Genomic DNA, 7,000 nt, shown 5'->3' with positions numbered 1-7,000 from the left:
GAGAAGGGAGTTCCCCAGCCTGTTGGTCTGCTGCTGGGTCTTCCTCCCCAGATGCAGCACCTTGCACTTGTCAGTGTTGAAACCCATCCCGTTCTCATCCACCCACCCCTGTAACCTGTCTAGGTCCGATTGCAGCCTACTTCTCCCTTCTGACATGCCCACTTCTACCCATATCTCAGTGTGGTCTCCGAATTTGAACAGGGTGCTTTTTACACCCTCATCCAGATCACTGATGAAGATGTTGAACAGTGCAGGCCTGAGGACTGAGCCCTGCAGAACCCTACTGCCCACATCCCTGTAGGTCGAATAAGACCCGTCCACCACCACTCTCTGGGTGCGGCCCTCCAGCCAACTAGTGGCCCATTTGACTATGTAGGTGTTGCCACCACAATCCCCTAGTTTTTTAATGAGAATGGAATGAGAGACAGTGTCAAAGGCCTTCCTAAAGTCCAGAAAGACTACGTCCACTGCTACACTTGCGTCTAAGGATTTTGTGACCTGGTCATAGAAGGCCACAAGATTATTTGTATGCATCTGAAATGCTGACTATGTGACCATGGATTGTTACCTGTTGTTGCTGTTATATTTGGCTGGGGAAGGAAGTTGTGAAGAACTGTATCTTTAAAAGGTTCCAGCATGAACCAGTTGGCTGTTGTGTTGTGCAGTCTTAAACAAGACCAAAATCCAAATGCACTGAATGAAGCAGAACTATATTAGACCTTTTAGCCCCATGTAACTATAGGACACACCCAGTGTCCATACTACAAACACAGATCAATCATACAAAAGACTGCTATAACACAAACAAACTACCTAGCCTCCCAAGAGCAGAGATGAGCCTTAGGCTGTTTGAAGATCCACAGGGGCCTAGCGGTTGCCAGCCTGGTTTATAAGAGAGGTGCTCAGATGCCACAGTAATAAACAGCAACACAAAACTCTGAAATAAAGAAGGGAGGTAAGAGAAAGGAAGGACGGGAGATAAGAGATCAGAGTAGAGCTGTATATAGAGCCTTGTTCCTTTAAGCCAATAAAATAATTGCTTAACTCTGTAGGATATCTTCCTTTATATTTCATGTAGTGAAGAACAGATAACCTTGGGTGACATATAGGTCACACTTACCTGTCTCAGTTCAGTTTCTGCAACAAGAATCATCAGATATACCACCTGACAGGCAGAAGTAACACCAGTTTTCATGCATGTCAGTCTAAACTGCTAGGGTTTCAGGCTGGTTGTCTTAAATATACCAAAAAATAAACATGTCCATTTGTGCCATGCTATGGACTAAAGGCCATAGCATGACCTTCAGGACAAACATACAGCACTATTAGAATCTATGAAAGAAAGACAGCACTGGTAAAGCATCCCTCCCTGGTCCCCACCTCACATACCCCCTCCCCCACCCCCAAAAAAAACGTGTGTGTGGAGGTGGGGGGGAAACGTGTGCTTAAAGACAAAGCAACCTTTACAAATACCTTACTAAAATGCAAAAAATTACAAAGGAGTGAATGTTATGCCTCAAGTATAAACAAAAGTGTTCTTGCAAGTCCATTTCCTATATGAAAATCAATTAACTATTTCTTTAGCTAAATAATTTACATATTATACCTAGTGGGTATAATAATACTTGGAAGCAAAGGTTTAAACATATCTAGATGTCTAAATGAGAAGCAGTCCTTGAAGTACAGAGCTCTTCCAAGCATGAACCTAAAATAGATTGCTTAAACTGCCTTTATTAGCTTGGCACAAGGCAAACTTCTTTTATTCTCCTTTCCTAATAAAGCCAACAAATTTACTTCTTGACCAAACGCAATGCTTTATAGTGTGTATTCAATCTTTTTACTTTTTTGGCCTTCGAAGTGGAATATGAGGGCTTTTGTAAGGGTTTGATGTAAAGCACCTGCAATGCTTCTCTGAGGCCACCTGCTTTTAATCTATTAATAATCTCAAAAGTCTTTTGTACTCTTTAAAGTGAAGGCTGCAATCATATGATTCAGATGTGACCTATTGGGTGATTCAGATGGGTAATCACATTTGCTTTGAAATAATTACCATATTTACTTTGTTCTAAGGTTGAGATTTTTTTCCCCTATATAACATGCAGGGAAAAGCACCTTGTCCTAGAATCAAGTACAAAGGTGGGGGAGGGGGTCAGATGGTACAGCTCAGGCCCCTGCCCCTGCCCCAACCCAGGGTCAGGGCTAAAACTACAGCTGTTTTTTGCCTCCCCTCTCTTCCCCCTCCCCTCATTACCTGTGCCTTTCCCCACTTGCCCCTCATTACTTATCCTTGTTCTGACTCTAGCCATCCAGCCTGAGGCACAGAGCAAGCATGCTGCAGCCCAAGTCTGCCCTGAAAGGAGTAGCAATGGAGGGCATAGCAGCTCTGGCCTTGACTCTGGGGCCCAGCCAGAACTGCTGCTAACAGGCTAGGCTTGGGCTGGAGCACAAATATCCCCCATGCCCCAGGCTGGAGTGGATCTGGAGCCTACTAGAGCTGAAGCAAAGGTAAGCATTGGTGCAGAGGCAGGCAATAGAGGGGAAAATGGGAGGCAAGGGGCCTGAGGTTGAGAGTGGGGCAAGTGGGGGACCAAAGGCTGCAGGGATAGGAGAAGATGGCAGGCAAGGGGGCAAGTACCAGGAGGGGCAGGCACAGGGGAGGCAACTGTGGTGGAGACGGACAGAAAGAGATAAGGTGTGGGAGAAGCAAGTGACAGAGGTCAAGCTGCTTGCCCCCACTCCATTGCCTGCCCCCTCTACCACACCACTGCAGCAGTGGTAGGGGATGAGCTTAAGGCAACCAACCACTAATTAAGAGTCTATGCATGGAACATTTATAATTTTGTTATAATTTTCTATGTATAAAATCTAGTAATTTGGGGGGGGGTCATCTCAAATTCCAAGTAGACTTGGATTTGGATCAATATAGTAGTGAGGCTCCTAGGCTAAGTCTCCACATACACATACACACAGGTTCCTCAACTGGTTCCAATTGCTGGTTTAAAAAAAATGAAGCAAGCAGGCAAAATAAATACAACAAAACTTCTCTAAACGTACTTACACTGTTGCAGGCATCTCCCCAGATGAATGGCCAGGCCACAGCGAAATGGCAGAATGCTAGGCCGTAACACGGGCCTCTGGACGGGTGACCCCTGTCACGCTCATGAGGCAGAGAAGTCAACCGCATCAAACTGCCATCGAAGCAGGAAGGAAATTGCAACATAACTGGCTAAGCAGAAAGCAATGAGGGGACTGCTGTGGGGAAAGGGCTATTGACGAGTGGAAACAGAATGCTGGCAGAAAGGTAACACAATTGGCCGGTAAAAAAAAGTGGAAAAAAGTGAGGGTATAAAAGGGTAGAGCCACAAGGCCCCGATGGGGAAGTTCGAACTGTAACTTCAAGCATCAAAGGGCCCGCAGACTGATCACCCACCAGGGTTGCCCCCCACCCCGAGCCTTCCTTGGGTCGTTCTGGAGGCCTCCGCGAAGAGACTAGAGCTCCCAGCCATGAGGCCGCTCCTTTTGTTTGCTGTAGCGGTAAGCGTGCACATATGACTCTAGCTATTCATGCTTGTATTTGTCTGTCTTTCCTCTAAGAGACATGAGCCGTTGACCAAGTCTAGGCCTAGGGTCTTGGCTAGCCGCACCAAGGTCATCCGCAATCTTGAAAGCAAGGGGCCTTGACCTGAACCCCATGACTCAACGGATGTAATTACCCATTTAGCTGTTTGTAATTATTTTGATTGTTTTAATTGTTAAATGACCTTTTAAGAGATATGAGCCGTTGACCAGATCTGAGACTAGGGTCCTGGCCAGCCGCACCAAAACCAGTCATGGTTTTGAAAGCAAGGGGCCTTGACCTGAACCTCATGACCCAACGGACATCGCTCCCCAGCTTTGATTGTTTGATTATTGTGTGTTGTCATAGATTAGTTTTATATAGGAAATCATTTGCTTGAGTTGTCAATATTTTATAGGTTAAAGCCAAATAAATATTGCATATTAATCATAAACTGCATCCTCATTGGCATCAGCCCACCGACCTAGCCACAACTGGGCATTTTCAACCTAGTGCAACATACACAAAGTCCTAGAAACTCAGGTATGCCGACACTTTGGACTAGCTTAGTGAAGAAGTACCCAAGCTAGCTTTAAACTAACCAGTCTAGCCAGTGAAGACTAATGTGCACTGCTGAGTAGAATTCTCCAATGAAAACGTTTCCTGAAAGGTTAAAAAAGAAAAGAGAAAAGAAAACTAGCTGTACTACATCACAATCCACAAACATATTCAGCGGTTTCTTAACACAACTTAAACAATTTATGTACTCATTAACCAAATATAATGCTCCAGTTCACCAAATACTTAACTTTAAATATGTGAGTAGTACTAGTGAAGTCTATAGAGCTTTAGTAGATTAAATTCAAGTAACTTTATAAAAATGCTTTATTGAATCATGACATGAAAATAAATTTACGGTTGAGATGATTAATCTTCAGTGGAACAAAGGTCTGAGTAGACTTGATCTAAAAAAAGTCTGCAATAGTTTAAAAGAACTGGATTTGATTGGTGTGTGGTAGAGCTGTACAAAGCTTTGGTCGCTGATTCAATTTGGAGAAGATTCGGCCCGATTCGGCGGCTGAATCTCTGAATCCAGATTGACTCAGGAGATGCATTAATCTGTCAAAATTGAATTGGAAGCCTCCGATTCAATTCAAAGAGATTCAACAATTCAGCCATAGACACAGCTTTATATGTTTTTTCTACGTACCTCAAAGTACTAGGCGCAGTTCATGAATGCTGAGATGGTGGGGCGGATGGAGCATTGCACAGGAGTGGGGGGGGGCCCCCTGCACGCTTATCAGCAGCAGACCCAGAAGTGGACCAGAAGTGCTTCTGGTCAACTTCCAGGTCTGCTGCCGAGGGTGCAGGAAGCCATGCCGCCCCCCAGCTGCTACCTGCTAGGTCTGGGCAAGCATCCAGGGACCCCCCCCACAGCTGATCACTGAGCCGGGGATTCGGGGGTGGGGGGGCAGTCCCCTGCGCGCTTGGTGGTGGACCAGGAAGCAGACCCGGAAGTATTTCTGGGTCTGCTGCTGAGCGTGTGGGGGACCCCCCTCCCACATTCCCATGGGACTCTCCATCCTCCCCACCATCTCAGTGTTCATGAGCCGCGCCTGGTACCTCAAGGTACATAGAAAAAACATATAAAGTTGTATCTATGGACAAATCAATGATTCTCCGAATCACAATCAAATCTTCAGATTTGGATTCAGCTGAATTGAATCAAAACGGTGATCTGAATCAGCGAATCAAATCACTGTCCCCCAAATCAGGCCAAATCTGAATTGAATACTGCCTGCTTCACACACCCCTAGTGGGTGGGTGGGTGTGTTCACATGCACACAGACTCGACCAGACATGTTTCAGTTTCACATTTCTTTCTGTTGTCTCTCAACCTCTTTCTCATTCTCCTTCTCTTTTCCCCATATTTTACCTCCACTTCTTTGTTTCTCATAACTACCTGCAGCAAAATAGAAAAAGAGAATAAAGGGGTGGGGGAAAGATAAAAAAAGACTTGGAAAAAATGGGGATGTCAGTTTGCATCAGGAAACAACAGAACATTTCAAAATCATTTTCCCATAAGCTTCTCTCCCACAAACCTCTCATTTCTGAGAAAAAGCCACTGTTAAACAATGTTCACTTTTTTAAATCAGTTTTTCTTTCAAGCTTCAAACTGAAAGCTGGTATTAACACCTGTCTATGGGAAAATTACATCTGTGCTTTTAAAGGCCTCTTTCAAGAGATGACATTTAACAACATTGTACTAGATTGCCTGACTCTGGGGAAATGTTAGAATTTCACACCTAAGAGGTAATTAAAGAACCTATAAAAATGCCATTCTGAAAGTCATGACATGTTTTCAAAATTCCAAGGAAAAACTTAAGAAAACTACACAAGCTGTGGTTGCCAAAGGAAGCTCCATGTCTGCAGTGTAGATTTAACTGCTTGACTCACATAGCTATGACAGCTAGTTGGATTATTCTTTTTGTGCCTTATACATGATCTTTTTGAACCAATCATTTACTTTTTTGCACCCAGGGTCAGATTTTGAGACATACAGGCAGAGGCATAACTATGAAAGTCTGTGCCCAGGGTGGCAGTGGTGGTGGCAGGAGGGGCCAGGTCATTGGCTATTGTTCTTGTGTCTGGTCTAAATGGACCCCCCGGTCACTCACCTATCATTACACTACTGGACATAGGCATGTCTACATTGCCAACAGCAGTGCAGTGCAGTGCAGTGAGCCAGCCCAGGCAATGGAAGCAGTCTAGTCATAAGAGCCTTGCCCAAGCTGATTTCCTCTGCTTCTCAAGAGAAAGCTAGTCAGATATTTATAGTCCCCAGGAGGGTTTTGCAGCCTGTACTGAACCCTATGTTGCTTATATTGTAAGCCTCCTCCTATTGTAAGCTTTACAATATACACTCTTATTGGTACCTAAGCTATCTAATTTAAAGTCTATACCAGCTGCACTCGCATTTAGGACTGCAGCATAGATATGTCTTCTGGCACTGGTCCTAGAAAGCCCTTAACCAGCTGTTTGACTTTCAGCCCATGAATAGTCCTCTTAATTTTATTGGAATTGATCATTTGTTTAAAGCTAAGCACATGCTTAGATGCATGGTTGAAATGTTCATACAATGTTCAGTGCTATGCAGGAAAACTTCTTATAAATCCAGATCAACAGTCTCATCTCATCTTACTTTAATTATTTTAACCCTATCTTTCTTGAACTGCCATGCTTTCTTATGTGGAAGAAATCAAACTTCGCGTTGTGGTTGAATCAGAACTGACAGAGCCAGTTTTTCTTTATTTCAGGCTATACTGTGATCACAGGGAGAATTCCATACAGCAAGGGGAATCACCCACTTGTCTGTTTCAAAGGATTTCTCAGACTCTCTAAGTTTACAAGTGTATTTATACTAAAGACAGAGAAAGAGATAAA

At 44.1% G+C, this 7,000-nt stretch overlaps 1 long non-coding RNA gene across 1 annotated transcript in view; it reads right to left on the bottom strand.

Moving 5' to 3' along the window:
- The window catches only part of LOC109319863, a 33,374-nt gene extending 32,158 nt beyond the window's left edge, over positions 1-1,216 (bottom strand). The window contains exon 1 of the long non-coding RNA XR_002103659.1: positions 1,121-1,216. This is a non-coding gene — a long non-coding RNA (uncharacterized LOC109319863). The remainder of the gene's footprint in view (positions 1-1,120) is intronic.
- Positions 1,217-7,000: the final 5,784 nt, after the last annotated feature.

Source organism: Crocodylus porosus, unplaced genomic scaffold, assembly GCF_001723895.1.
Source record: "Crocodylus porosus isolate Cpor-Errol unplaced genomic scaffold, CroPor_comp1, whole genome shotgun sequence".
NCBI classification, from domain to species: domain Eukaryota; kingdom Metazoa; phylum Chordata; order Crocodylia; family Crocodylidae; genus Crocodylus; species Crocodylus porosus.
Note: the sequence above shows the minus strand (reverse complement) of the source record. Positions and strands in the feature narration are given on the sequence as shown.